Source organism: Culex pipiens, chromosome 2 (assembly GCF_016801865.2).
Source record: "Culex pipiens pallens isolate TS chromosome 2, TS_CPP_V2, whole genome shotgun sequence".
In the NCBI taxonomy this organism is placed as follows: domain Eukaryota; kingdom Metazoa; phylum Arthropoda; class Insecta; order Diptera; family Culicidae; genus Culex; species Culex pipiens.
Genome location: NC_068938.1, coordinates 100,750,767 through 100,765,279, shown reverse-complemented (window position 1 = coordinate 100,765,279; position 14,513 = coordinate 100,750,767). Strand labels below are relative to the sequence as shown.

The window sequence follows — 14,513 nt, the reverse complement described above, 5'->3', positions numbered from 1 at the left end:
CGTTGTTGTTTTTTTTTCTTCTCTCAGTTGATGGTTCCAACGAGCGGCCGTTAGACAGTCAGTGACTATGTTGCCTCCCAGAAGAGCCCCTTGGGTGACCCCCATCTCTGTGTAGACCCGCTAGCTGATGCTACTACTACTGACGATGGTAACATATTAGCATAAAAAGATACTCTCCCGCGAGACTCGGTCGGTCGTCAGTCAGTTATAGTGACCATCGTCAGCATCGCGTCGCAGAATGGCCACAACGACAACAACTTCCCCACGTTCTTAATTAAAACTCATCAGCATAAATGCACTCTTGGGATGAAAGATGACAGACAGACGGACAGACGAGCCGGTTTGCAGCTGGGAAAGACAATGTGGTTTGGGCATTAGAGAGAGGGAAGGAAAGGGTTGTTTAATGTGTGCTACAAGATGATGATTGATGGAAGAGCTGGAAGTGCATCGTAAATTTTAGAAGTTTTGTGTGATTGGAATTTTATCGTTTAAAACAACGAAAAATTGATTAAGAATTCACAACACATATATTTCACCATTTCCAACACAACCCTGTGTGACGACATTAATTGAAATTAATTGGTCTACCAACTACAACCGCAACGATACCATCTTCGTCCAACAACTGGAGGTCAAACCAACATTGTAGATTCTCCCCATCTCGACTCGACATATTAAATTCATTCCCTCCCGGCCGGAGATGAGTTCAAATCAAATGTCAATGGCATCACCGCAACCGCCGACAACGAACAAGTTCAATTATTAAAGCCACCAGCAAAAGGTTAAATCAATCACGATTTTTCACCCGCGATAGCCACAAGTGAGTGATCGTCGTTACTCAGCGAGAAGAATAAAACAAAATCTCAAACCGTTATTCTCGCGGGTTCAGAACTCGTTGAACTATTTAACATGAACACATGCGTAGACAAGTAACAAAAAACAAAACAAGAAGCTGTCTGCTTGTCCAAAAACGAGCTTTAAATTGATTGGCTTCTATTCATTCATTCAGCAGCGCTTTGATTCCTACTTATAGGCTATAATTGATCCATCGCCGAACTGGTCTATAATTTCATCATCACGCGCGTTGTTTGTCTTTTGATGAGTCTGTTTTTGTGCTTCACTCTTCTGCTTTTGCTCAGTCGGCTCGGCTTCGGCTTCGATTCCCCCTCAATTTGGGCTCCTCGATGACTCGATGGAAGGGGTTTGTTGATGGATTCGATGTCGAGCAACCTCAAAAAATGCAAACACCGAGTACGATTCGTTGATTTAACCTTCTACAATCCAACCCGACCTCTTTACAATATTTGATATTTAAAAAGCATTTCTAGCATCAAGAACATTTGAAGATTTTCAAAAAAAATCTCAAAATAACCTACTAAAGATAAGCAAAAAAATAGTAAAAAATAAAACTTTGCAGTGCAGAGGGTTATCAAAGGGTAGGAAAATTAACAACAACAAAAAAAGAATAGATGGGAAAATTGATAGGAAGCCACGGTTGCAGCCGTGACGGTGGCGCTCCCAATCAACTGTGCTAAACACCTGCGCCGAGATGTTGCGATTCGAATATCGAGCAGGTGATGAGTTTTATGCTGCACAATCGGATGCTCGAATGGGATCGGCGAGCCGGAGCAATCAATCATGATAGCAATTTTGAGTGTTATGACAATGTCTACCTTATGTGCTTGGTGTTATTAGTTGTTCAATGTGAAATTTGGATCTTACGTTGATGCGTGGGAAAACATTCCTTTAGTATATTAAATAACAGTTTTCAAAAATTTTAGTCGCGGTAGCTGCGAGTCGGGTAGCTTTTGCGAGCTTCTTCGACTCCAACTCCAACTCCAGCTCTCCATAAAGAAACGACATCACTGACTTCGACACAAACTTATATACAAAGTTGTTGATTTAAAAAATACAATATTAATTAATAAAATCAAAAGAAATATTTTTTGTGTGAAAAGTTAAATAATAGCTAACTCATGCTCAAACATAATAAAATTATAAACGCAAAACGATACATTGTTAAATGTTTTCAGCTGATTGTTCTTAAAATTACAAAGAAATTTTGAAGTTTTCAAGAACATATTGCTTTTTGCCTCCAAGTTTTTCAGATCGTTTTTGTCGAAGGGTCAGTCAAAGGTTATTTTTCTTTTTAGAAAAAAAAATCATTTGAAAAATTTCGTTTTTTTGCATCGTTATTTTTATGACTGTAAAAATGTTTTACAAAGATGTAGAGCAGACGATTACAATATTTTCGATGTTATCACATAAGGGAGTAGTACTTGTTACACATTTTTTTCGGGATTTTCAAATTTGTACTTTTTTATTTTGATTGACAATCAATGAAGGTTCTGAATTCAGAGTCCAGAAATAGTAAGGCCGATGCAAATATTTAAAAAAGTTTTTGTCCCTCGGCCCTGGCCAAGGTCAAGGGGGGGCAAAAAAATAAAAAAAAATATAAAAATTTAAATAACAAGCCATAGTCTTCACATTTCAATGAAAAAAGTGTTTTAAAATGCATTTTACACTAGTTCAGTTGTTTTGCAATCATTAGTTTTAAAAAAATCTAAGATCTGACAAAAACAAAAATTGTATCGAAAAAAAAGATTTTGCATCGAAAATTTTCAAAAAATCTTAAGATTTTTTAACAAACCCAAACATGCTAAAAATGATTTTAAACGCAGGAGAATGTATTTTAATTTGATTTCAGCTGGTTGCACTTGAATTTTCATTGAAATTTTGAAGTTTATTGTAAAAATATTTTTTTTGCCCCCTGATTTTTCGGGCCAATTTCGAAGGGTGACAAAAACTTTTAAAAATATTTGTACCAGCCTAAATTGAAATGAAAAAAAATCACAATGTGTAAAATGCTTCTACAAACAACACAAGAAACCCATTTTTTTATTTATACATTCTTAATCAAGATTTGAATGTATTTTTCTAAAACAAACTTGGCTGCCAAATGGCCGACCAGGAATGATATCTATCAGAGTTTTAAACTATGTCCAAAGAAGTATTTAGCATCAATAATTTTTTTATCAAATTTGTGTCTTCAGCAAAGTTGTAGACTATTTAGGACAATAAAGAAAACAAAGTAACACTCTAAAAAAGATTGACCATTTTTTTATTTTACTGAAAAGTGGGCTTCTAAAAAATGTTATTTTGCCTTCGTCACCTTACTGAGGAAAGGCTATAAAATCACTCGAAAAATGAACTTCTCAATTAGACCTCTTAGACCCACCTTCATGTATACCTATCGACTCAGAATCAAATTCTGAGCAAATGTCTGTGTGTGTGGTGGGATGTTGATCAAAAAATTGTCACTCGATTATCTCGAGACTGGCTGAACCGATTTTGTCCGTTTTGGCCTCACACGATCCGTCTTGGGGTCCCATAAGTCGCTATTAAAAATTTTGCAGTTTAGTTAAGTACTTCAAAAGTTATGCTAAAAATAACAATTTTGACTATAGTTCGGAAGATTGTAAAAAGGGTGGTTTTTGTAAGAAAACCTGTCATGTTATACATTTTCAGAAAGGTATTTGAAAGACCTTTCCAACGCATCCAAGACATTGAAGATCTGACAACCCTATCAAACGTTATAAGCACTTAAGTGTTATTTATGCACTTTTTGGAGGCCGGATCTCAGATATGTTGATGAAAACGTTGTCCGGATCTCTCATGCGACATATCGTTGGATAGGTAATTAAAAGACCTTTCCAACAAGCACGAGTTGGATTGAGGATCTGGCTACCCTATCATAAGGTGTAAGTGTAAGTGCCCTGCAATATGAAGACTATCCAATCTAGTGGTATGAATAATGAGTCAAATTGATAAAACACTGAAAAACATCGCCCTTTTGTGTCTATTTTGGATAGCACCCTTTAAATGTGAGGAAGACACCAACCACCCTAGGGTGGATTTTGTTACGTTTTTTATTTTGATTTTCGTATTTTTTGTATGTTTTATGGGACTCAAACAATATATCTTTTTAGTCACAGTGAATGCCAATGAAACATCTGGCTTCAAAGAAACAATTTGTTTAATTTTATTTTTTTTAATATCGAAAATAACGAAAGCGTCAAAAAATTTCAAAAAATATTTTTAAATGCAAAACAAACTTGCATTTGAAATGTATTTTAGAGCAAATCTCTCAGATTTCGGTCCTTCGGTTTTTTTTAATTTTTTAATCAGGCTGAAACTTTTTTGGTGCCTTCAGTATGCTCAAAGAAGCCATTTTGCATCATTAGTTTGTCCACATAATTTTCCATACAAATTTGGCAGCTGCCCATACAAAAATGATGTATGAAAATTCAAAAATCTGTATCTTTTGAAGGAATTTTTTGATCGATTTGGTGTCTTCGGCAAAGTTGTAGGTATGGATACGGACTACATTGGAAAAAAATAATACACGGTAAAAAAAATTTGGTGATTTTTTTATTTAACTTTTTAACACTAAAATTTGATTTGCAAAAAAAACACTATTTTTAATTTTTTTTTATTTTTTGATATGTTTTAGAGGACATAAAATGCCAACTTTTCAGAAATTTCCAAGTTGTGCAAAAAATCATTGACCGAGTTATGAATTTTTGAATCAATACTGATTTTTTCAAAAAACCGAAATTTTGGTCGCAAAAATTTTTTAACTTCATTGTTAGATGTAAAAATGAATTTGCAATCAAAAAGTACTGTAGTGAAATTTTGATAAAGTGCACCGTTTTCAAGTTATAGCCATTTTTATGTATCTTTTTTCAAAATAGTCGCAGTTTTTCATTTTTTTAAATTAGTGCACATGTTTGCCCACTTTTGAAAAAAATATTTTTGAAAAGCTGAGAAAATTCTCTATATTTTGCTTCTTCGGACTTTGTTGATACGACCTTTAGTTGCTGAGATATTGACATGCAAAGGTTTAAAAACAGGAAAATTGATGTTTTCTAAGTCTCACCCAAACAGCCCACCATTTTTCAATGTCGGTATCTCAGCAACTAATGGTCCGATTTTCAATGTTAAAATATGAAACATTTGTGAAATTTTTCGATCTTTTCGAAAACAATATTTTCAAAATTTTCAAATCAAGACTAACATTTCAAAAAGGCCAAACATTCAATATTACGCCCTTTTAAAATGTTAGTCTTGATTTGAAAATTTCGAAAATATTTTTTTTGAAAAGATCGGAAAATTTCACAAATGTTTCATATTTTAACATTGAATATCGGACCATTAGTTGCTGAGATATCGACATTAAAAAATGGTGGGCTGTTTGGGTGAGACTTAGAAAACATCAATTTTCCTGTTTTTAAACCTTTGCATTGCAATATCTCAGCAACTAAAGGTCGTATCAACAAAGTCCGATGAAGCAAAATATAGAGAATTTTCTCAGCTTTTCAAAAATATTTTTTTCAAAAGTGGACAAACATGTGCACTAATTTTAAAAAATGAAAAACTGCGACTATTTCGAAAAAAGTTACATAAAAATGGCTATAACTTGAAAACGGTGCACTTTATCAAAATTTCACTACAGTACTTTTTAATTGCAAATTCAATTTTACATCGAAAAATGAAGTTGAAAAATTGTTGCGACAAAAATTTCGATTTTTTGAAAAAATCAGTATTGATTCAAAAATTCATAACTTGGTCAATGATTTTTTGCACAACCTGGAAATTTCTGAAAAGTTGGGAGAGAGAGAGAATGTCCGATAGGTGTGCGACGCGTTTTTGTGGTGTTCCAGGTTTCGTCGCGTTTTATTCTGGTTAAAGTTGAAGTTTTTGCTGTAAAAATATGTCCATTCGTTTGCCTATAAAGTGTGTAACGCGGGAAGTGTGGAGTTTCAGTGTTGATGAGTGGTGGAATGCATTTTTTTGCCATTGAAATTGTGTCGTAAAAGCATGAAAATCAGCCATTTTGATTTATAAAGGCAGAGGATCGGAAAATCGACGAAGAGAGGCTTAAAGTGAGAGAGTGCTGGGGTGAGAATAGCGGTATAAGTGTTTGCGTGTGGCTTGCGAGAGGTTGGTCGCGAGATGACACCGGGAGCGACGAAGAGAAATCGATTAAACTGAGTGTGTGGGCGGGCAAAGGTGAAGAAGATTTAGCTCTCTAACGAGAGAATGAGTGTAAAGTCCAGCAGCGTGTGAGTGCAGCATAAAATAGCGAGAGAATTTATGTTGCTTTCGTTGTGTGCTTTCTTCGTGTTGGTGTAAAAATGTTGACTTGTGAGGAACTGTGTATGAGACGGGACTCCAAGAAAACTAGAGCGGTGGCAGCAAATGTTTTTTTATCCAGATCAACATAAATCCGGTGAGATCTTTCCTTTTTATTCTCTCTCTCACTCTCTTTAGAATATTTTGATCTTCTTGTGTATGAGTGACGTGGCTTTGTTTGACGTGATGCAAGAAAGGGGATGTTAGGGAGCGTTCTTTTATTAAGTAACGTGAAAAATAGATTTTTTTACCGGTTTGCTCAATGATCGGGACGTCGCGCTTTTTGTCGTCGGTACCGTTATCGTATCGCGTGCACGTCGTTTGTTTTATTTACGAGGACTTTTTTTTTTTTATCGATCGTCGGTAGTTTATTTCGTATGTTTATCAATCACAGCGCGGGATCCAATCCGTAACAAGATATACTTCGCTATTATTTTTAATTTCAATACAAAAAGTAATAGAAAAATTACGTTTTTAAAATCGATTAAACTCACAGGCAAATCGAATTGCATAATTTTATACATATTTTTTTTTTGTTTGGTCTTATTTTTCCACAGCCGGCTGTCTAAAATAGGACCCTTTAGTCAATAAAATCCAAAAAAATAATAACATACAGTTGCCTCAACAGCAGCATCCAATGCCTTGCATTGAGAATAAGAACAAAATTCATTAAAATCCAATTAATAGTGAAATTTAAACGGGAACTATCTCAACAGCAGCATCCGATTGCTTGCCTTGAGAATAAAATTTCAATCCATTTAAAATTTAAATTTCAAAATTAAATAAACGGGTATTTTCTCAACAGCAGCATCCGATTGCTTGCCTTGAGATTAACATTTAATCCATCAAAATCATTTATGCCATTGGTCGTATCGCTAGCTTAGGGCGAATCCCAGACCTTTACCCTTCACAACTACCAACTCCACGCGACACTTACGCAACTTTGTTGTTTAAATTCAATCAAATTTGATCAAACGGTCAGTTTGATCGAGTTCCACAATAAGGTTGGGAAAAAGAGCCTGCGGTTTCGCTACCTTTTTCTAAGTAAGTTCAGCATCAACAATTCCCGTGCTCCTAATCCTTATTCCTGCCCCGGTGAATGGTGGAGATGGGAGCGGCCGGCAATGGATGGCTTTCATGGTGCTGCCTGTCCTGTTCGGGTAGAATTGGTTTTAATTCCCTTTAATCAATTTCTATGCAACCTGGGCTGGACAATCATCACACATACATGACGAAATCCAGTCTGCAACCCGCTAAGATCACCATCTCCATGCGAATGCGAATGCGAATGCGAATGCGAATGCGAACCTGGAAATTTCTGAAAAGTTGGCATTTTATGTCCTATAAAACATATCAAAAAATAAAAAAAAATAAAAATAGTGTTTTTTTGCAAATCAAGTTTTAGTGTTAAAAAGTTAAATAAAAAAATCACCAATTTTTTTTTACCGTGTATTATTTTTTTCCAGTGTAGTCCGTACCTAAAACTTTGCCGAAGACACCAAATCGATCAAAAAATTCCTTCAAAAGATACAGATTTTTGAATTTTCATACATCATTTTTGTATGGATAGCTGCCAAATTTGTATGGAAAATTATATGGACAAACTAATGATGCAAAATGGCTTCTTTGGGCATACCGAAGGCACCAAAAAAGTTTCAGTCGGATTAAAAAATACAAATATTAAAATTGAAGAAAAAAGACCGATTTCGTAGAGAATTGCTCTCCATATAATTTTCCATGCAAATTTGGCAGCTGTGCATACAAAAATGATGTATGAAAATTCAAAAATCTGTATCTTTAGAAGGATTTTTTGATCGATTTGGTGTTTTCGGCAAAGTTGTAGGTATGGATATGGACTACATGATACAGGGTAGAAAAATGGGTGATTTTTGATTTAAACTCAAACTCAAACTTGATTTGCAAAAAAACACTATTTTGACTTTTTTATTTTTTGATGTGTTTAAGGGGACATCAAATGCCAACTTTCCAGAAATTTCCAGGTTGTTCAAAAAATCATTGACCGAGTTATGAATTTTTGAATCATTGATCTGATGATTTTTAAGATTTGCCTGAAATTGAAGGTAAAATGCTGGTACTTCATTCATCATAACTGTATTTGATAATATTGTTGAGTTTTTCTTGATTTGTGTAATTCTTATCGCGTAGGAACATGTTTTTGCTTATAAAAAAGAGTTTCATCATTATGTAACTTCTGTTTCACCAATTATTTTATAATTCAAGTGCTTTTTCTCGCGAAATGGACGCTCTATTTTCACGCTGAGACTTTGAAAATCTGGCAATTAGTTTCTTAGATAATTTAAAATTCGATTAAAATGACTTTTCTAAGTGTTACCAAATTAGACTATTTTTTAAATTCAATATCTCAGAAACTATTGGTCCGATTTTCAATGTTGAAAAAATAAACTTTTGGAAAAATTGGTCTTAAATATTATCAAAAACTATCAGAGAATTTCACAAAAGTTATAGTAATAGTTTTAAAACTTTAACATATAATTATTCAAATTAGGTTTAATGTAAAAAATAACCCATAAAAGACAATCTGGGCGGTACGACCTCTTCCATTTTTGAAAATGCGAAAAAAATACATGCTTTTCAATATTTTGCAGCCTGAAACGGTGATGATATGGTGTTAAAGGGACTTTAGCGTAAAATTGGACACCCGTTTTGATGACGCACTCAAAATTCCGAAAAACGTATTTTGCATTTGCAAAACACTAAACAAGTTTCAAAAATTCTTCCATTTTCCGTTACCCAACTGTAAATTTTTTTGGAACATGTCATTTTAAGGGAAATTAAATGTACGTTTCGAGTCTAGATTGACCCAGAAGAGTAATTTTTCTTTTACAACTAAATTTTTCATTTTAAAATTTCGTGTTTTTTTTCTAACTTTGCAGGGTTATTTTTGAGTGAAGTTGTAGAGTAGACAATTACAAAAAAATTTATACACAAACATAAGTGGTTTGCTTTAACCATCACCAGTTATCGCGATTTTACTAAAAAAAAGTTTTGAAAAAGTTACTTTATGTAAGTTTGGTGTCAAAGGGTATTTTATGAAAAATTGGACTCCCAATTCAATGGCGTACTCAAAATTCCGAAAAAAAAATGTTTTTCTCATAAAAAAACACAAGGAAAAAAAATATATATAGCGGAATTAAAAGGAACTACTCGTCTCTTTGTATTCACAGTAATGCATTCTGCTAAAACGCTCAACCAAACCACAACAAGGAAAGAATTAAAAACTCTGTCACATTCCGTTACTCTACTGTCATTTTTTTTGGAACATGTTATTTCATGGGAAATTTAAATTTAGAGTGTAAAAATGTTCTACAACGTTGTAGGCAGACAACAATTTTGATTAATACATAAAATGAGATTGCTTGTAAACATTACCAGTTACCATAATTTTACGAAGAAGTTTTTTGAAAGAGTGATAATTTTGACTATTTGTGACTCGATCGTGTGCTTTTGGAAGTGTTTTTTTCTAAAAGTTCAGCCAATTTTACTTTTAAACAATACTTTGGACGCTGGTTTTGGTTATTGCATTGCTAGATTATAAGGGTTTTTTTCTTAAGAATTATTCTTAAACGATTTAATCTCTGAATGTACTAAATAAAATATGTTGCAAAGTTGAATGTTCGAATATGATTGTACTGAAACTAAATGTAAAAAGTGATGACAAAATACAGGTTTAAATGTAAGCGTACGTAGAAAATATTTGAATTTTTGATATTTGAATAAAATTTTCAGCTATAACTGATTAAAAAATAAACATTCAAGTATTTTACAAGATTCAATTGAAAAGTGACTAAAATAATTGAGATGGCAACGGTCCTTAAGGTAACGCTGTATAAATTAATATCACATTTTTTATGCAATCATATGTAAACATTGAGTGTGAAGCTTTCTCTGGTGGACATTAGTGTGAGGGGGATACACTCATTTTTTACATTATTTGTTCATAAGACCTAATCAAATAAAAATACAGAAATATGCTCTGTTCTATGACATGATTGATTATTATTTATCTTCGAAATTAATAAAAATTACATTTTTGAAAACCCTAACCATACAAATGATGTTAAAAAAAATACTAAGAACCATTCAATATCATCTCTACGGTTGATGATATTGGAATAAAAATGTAATTAATCTCACCTGCTAATTGCTCCGCAAATCCACTTGTTAAAACAGCCTCCCCTCAAAAAACACGCTCAATTTCCTTCTTTGTCTCAAACTTGATCAAAAGCACTTTCAATGAACTTTCACATCAACTCCCGAAATATCACAAACAATGGCGCTATCGTTTTCCGAAACACCCCCCCAACAAACTTCAATCACTGCTTTTGAGACAGTAAAAATTCGCCTTCTCCCGCGCGCAATAAACAAGTTGAAAATCTGCTCCTCTGCTGTTGCAACCAACTCGACCCAAAGTACTTTTTTACGACTTTGTTTACAAGCTTTGGATACTTTTCTTCTCGTTAGATTAAATTAAACCTCTGCTTTGAATTTTCTTTTTTCGATGTTTAATTTGCACTTATTATTTTTGTGCAGAAATTTTCACTCTACACTTTTATTTTATTTGTTTTATTTTCTGGTTTGATGATCTCTGCACATGTTTTAAACACTTTATTGGATCATTTGAGCCGACTTCAAATGCAAAGTTGCGAAAATCACTTTTCCCCTCGACTGAACTTTGCTGGTCGAGTCGCAACGAACTTTTAGTAGCAATCTGGTTTTATTCCGGGCCAAAACATCGGTGCCATAAACATTTATTTCCTTCCTTAATTTATTTCACTTGGGCTTTAGTTGGATTGGAAAATTTATTCGTTTTTTCGACTTTTCTCTTTTCTGTTATTTAACCATTTAGGGTCATATGGAAAACTTTTTTTGTTGTGTGTTTCTCTTTTTGGGAATAAAGCTTTTATTCACAATCACAAACTGCAAAAGGACCTTCACCAGCAGCGTTCTCTAGGTTGACAACGTATAAATCTTTCACTTGCCGTCCATCTTCAGGACATATCACCAGGGAGAATAAATCTAACGCTTCTTTCGACTTGTTTTCGTTGATTTTCCTTCTTCTTTTACAAACGACTTTCCGAACACACAGCAGATGAAAACGTAAATTTTGGGCCCGCTTCCCTTTTTGATAGCACTTCCGGTCCCTCGAGGGAGCTTTTCCTGAAACAGGAGATATAACAGCGTCGGAAACAGGAAGTCAACTCACAATGGAGTGACAGTAATTTTCGGTTTTATTTCACTCACAACTCCCAACACTCTTCTTCTTTTCAGTTCCCAAACCCCCAAGGGAACACTTCATCAACCGCTTCTGCGTCTACAATTGTTGTCGTTGGTCAAACTCACTTTCCGATTTTAGCCCAAAGCAAATCGGAAAGGATCTTCCCCTCACTGGCAAGGATCCACCACCTCAACACACAGAATAACACACGCACATAAACACGTGGTAGGCAGAGTAGAATAAAAACGCGCGCGCCAAATTTCCCACACAGCAGAAAAGCTCTGAAAGCTCAGCGAAGAGAAAAACCAGTCGCAGACGACGACAACCGCGTTCGACGGAGGCTCCACCGAGAATGATGGAGCGATTGCGACCGACGACCGTGCGGCTGAAGGATTTCCCGCAAAAAAAGCTTGCAGCGAGACTGGGAGAGAGCTTTTAGAGAGGGAGAGAAATGTTGTTCAGAGAGATTGAGGTGATTTGCTCAAGTTATGCTGCGGGGAGGGCAGTGTTGGCAGAGCATAAACAATGTAGATACGACGGAATTTCTTTAGTTTAATTTATCCATACAAATATTCTATCAATTATTTTGAATAAAATCGAAATTATCATACAGCCAAGTTCTACGAAACCAACTAAAGTTATCTTGCAAGTAAAGATATTTAGAACAAAATTGCAGAAATCGAGCTGAAGTTATCTTGCAGAAAGTTATCTTACAAAAGTTGAGTTGAAGTTACCTTGCAAAAATCAAGGTGAATTTATCTTGCAAATTTGAGCTGATGTTATCTTGCAGATTCGATGATTTTCGAAAAAAAACACGATAACTTTGGTACTAAAAAGTTATCTAGCAGAGGTGTTTTTTTTATATATTTAGTACTTGCAAGTTGACTTTTTTAGTACATTGCAAGATAACTTCTGCTATTCTGCATTTTCAAATTTCAATTCAAACAAATACAGGGGTTGGACCAAATGATCGGGAGTAGCAAAATTCAGCCACCTGAGGTATCCTAGATTTTAGATTTATGCTTGATCCATTTTTTTTTTGAGCAATAAAATCCGTTGAAAGTCCTTCGAGATATTGCTACACAATGTCATCCCATTTTTTGGCAACACGAATTTTGCAACATTTTTGCTTGCCAAAAATCAACGTCAATTTTTAAATTGTTCATTATTGTGTGATAGAAATATAATTAAACCTATCATTGACCAATCATTTTTGGCAAGAGGAAATGTGTCGCCGAAAATGGCGTGGCACTGTTTTCTATAAAAAAACTAATTTAATCCACCTATGTGGTTGATGCCTTCCTCACTTTTTACCAACAATGGGTAATATGAGTGGTTTGGACACATATTTCAGCTATTTTTTTAAAGTCCAGAAAAATAAGTACACAGTTATAACTTAAGTTGTCATAACTCGAGACAGGGTTGCCAGATCTTCAATGTTGTGGACTCATTGGAAAGGTCTCTCGATTATCTAACCAACGATGGGTCGGATGATGGTTCCGGACATCGTTTACATGCATTTAAGTGAGATCCAGCTTCAAAAAAGTACATAAATATCACTTAAGTGGTCATAGCTCGAGGCAGGGTTGCCAGATCTTCAATTATGTGGACTCGTTGGAAAAGTCTCTCGATTACCTAACCAATGATGGGTCAGATGATGGATCCGGATATCGTTTACATGCATTTAAGTGAGATCCGGCTTCAAAAAAGTACATAAATATCACTTAAGTGGTCATAACTCGAGACAGGGTTGCCAGATCTTCGATGTTGTGGACTCGTTGGAAAGGTCTCTTGATTATCTAATCAACGATGGGTCGGATGATGGTTCCGAACATCGTTTACATACATTTAAGTGAGATCCGGCTTCAAAAAAGTACATAAACATCACTTAAGTGGTCATAACTCGAGACAGGGTTGCCAGATCTTCAATGTTGTGGACTCGTTGGAAAGGTCTCTCGATTATTGAACCAATGATGGGTCGGATGATGGATCCGGATATCGTTTACATGCATTTAAGTGAGATCCGGCTTCAAAAAAATGCATAAATATCACTTAAGTGATCATAACTCAAGACAGGGTTGCCAGATCTTCAATGTTGTGAACTCGTTGTAAAGGTCTCTCGATTACCTAACCAATGATGGGTTGGATGATGGATCCGGACATCGTTTACATGCATTTAAGTGAGATCCGGCTTCAAAAAAGTACATAAATATCACTTAAGTGGTCATAACTCGAGACAGGGTTGCCAGATCTTCGATGTTGTGGACTCGTTGGAAAGGTCTCTTGATTATCTAATCAACGATGGGTCGGATGATGGTTCCGAACATCGTTTACATACATTTAAGTGAGATCCGGCTTCAAAAAAGTACATAAATATCACTTAAGTGGTCATAACTCGAGACAGGGTTGCTAGATCTTCAATTATGTGGACTCGTTGGAAAGGTCTCTCGATTACCTAACCAATGATGGGTCGGATGATGGATCCGAACATCGTTTCCATGCATTTAAGTGAGATCCTGCTTCAAAAAAGTACATAAATATCACTTAAGTGGTCATAACTCGAGACAGGGTTGCCAGATCTTCAATGTTGTGGACTTGTTGGAAAGGTCTTTTGATTACCTAGCCAACGATGGGTTGGATGATGGATCCGGACATCGTTGACATACATATAATTGAGATCCGGATATATGTGAAAACACATTTGTATACATAACTTTTGAACTACTTATCGAAACTTCAAACAATTCAATAGCGATGTATGGGACCCTAAACCAAGTCGAATGCAACTGGTTCGATCAAAATCGGTTCAGCCAGTGCTGAGAAAACTTGGCAAGATTTTTGAGCACATACATACATACACACACACACACATACACACACACACAGACATTTTTTCAGTTTTCGATTCTGAGTCGATATATATATATGAAGGTGGGTCTTCGAGCTTTTAATAAAAAGTTCATTTTTAGAGCAGGATTATAGCCTTACCTCAGTGAGGAAGGCAAAAAGGCTTCAGATAATAACGGAAACACGTTTTTATTTGCATTTGACATTTTTGCTA

General features: G+C 35.0%; 1 protein-coding gene across 2 annotated transcripts in view; it reads right to left on the bottom strand.

Moving 5' to 3' along the window:
* LOC120413084 (1-phosphatidylinositol 3-phosphate 5-kinase) overlaps positions 1–11,811 on the bottom strand; it is a 192,502-nt gene extending 180,691 nt beyond the window's left edge. For both annotated transcript variants that reach the window (XM_052708872.1, XM_052708873.1), the window contains exon 1: positions 10,372–11,811. The gene's annotated coding sequence lies outside the window, so the exon portion shown is untranslated. The remainder of the gene's footprint in view (positions 1–10,371) is intronic.
* Between the last annotated feature and the right edge of the window lie 2,702 nt (positions 11,812–14,513).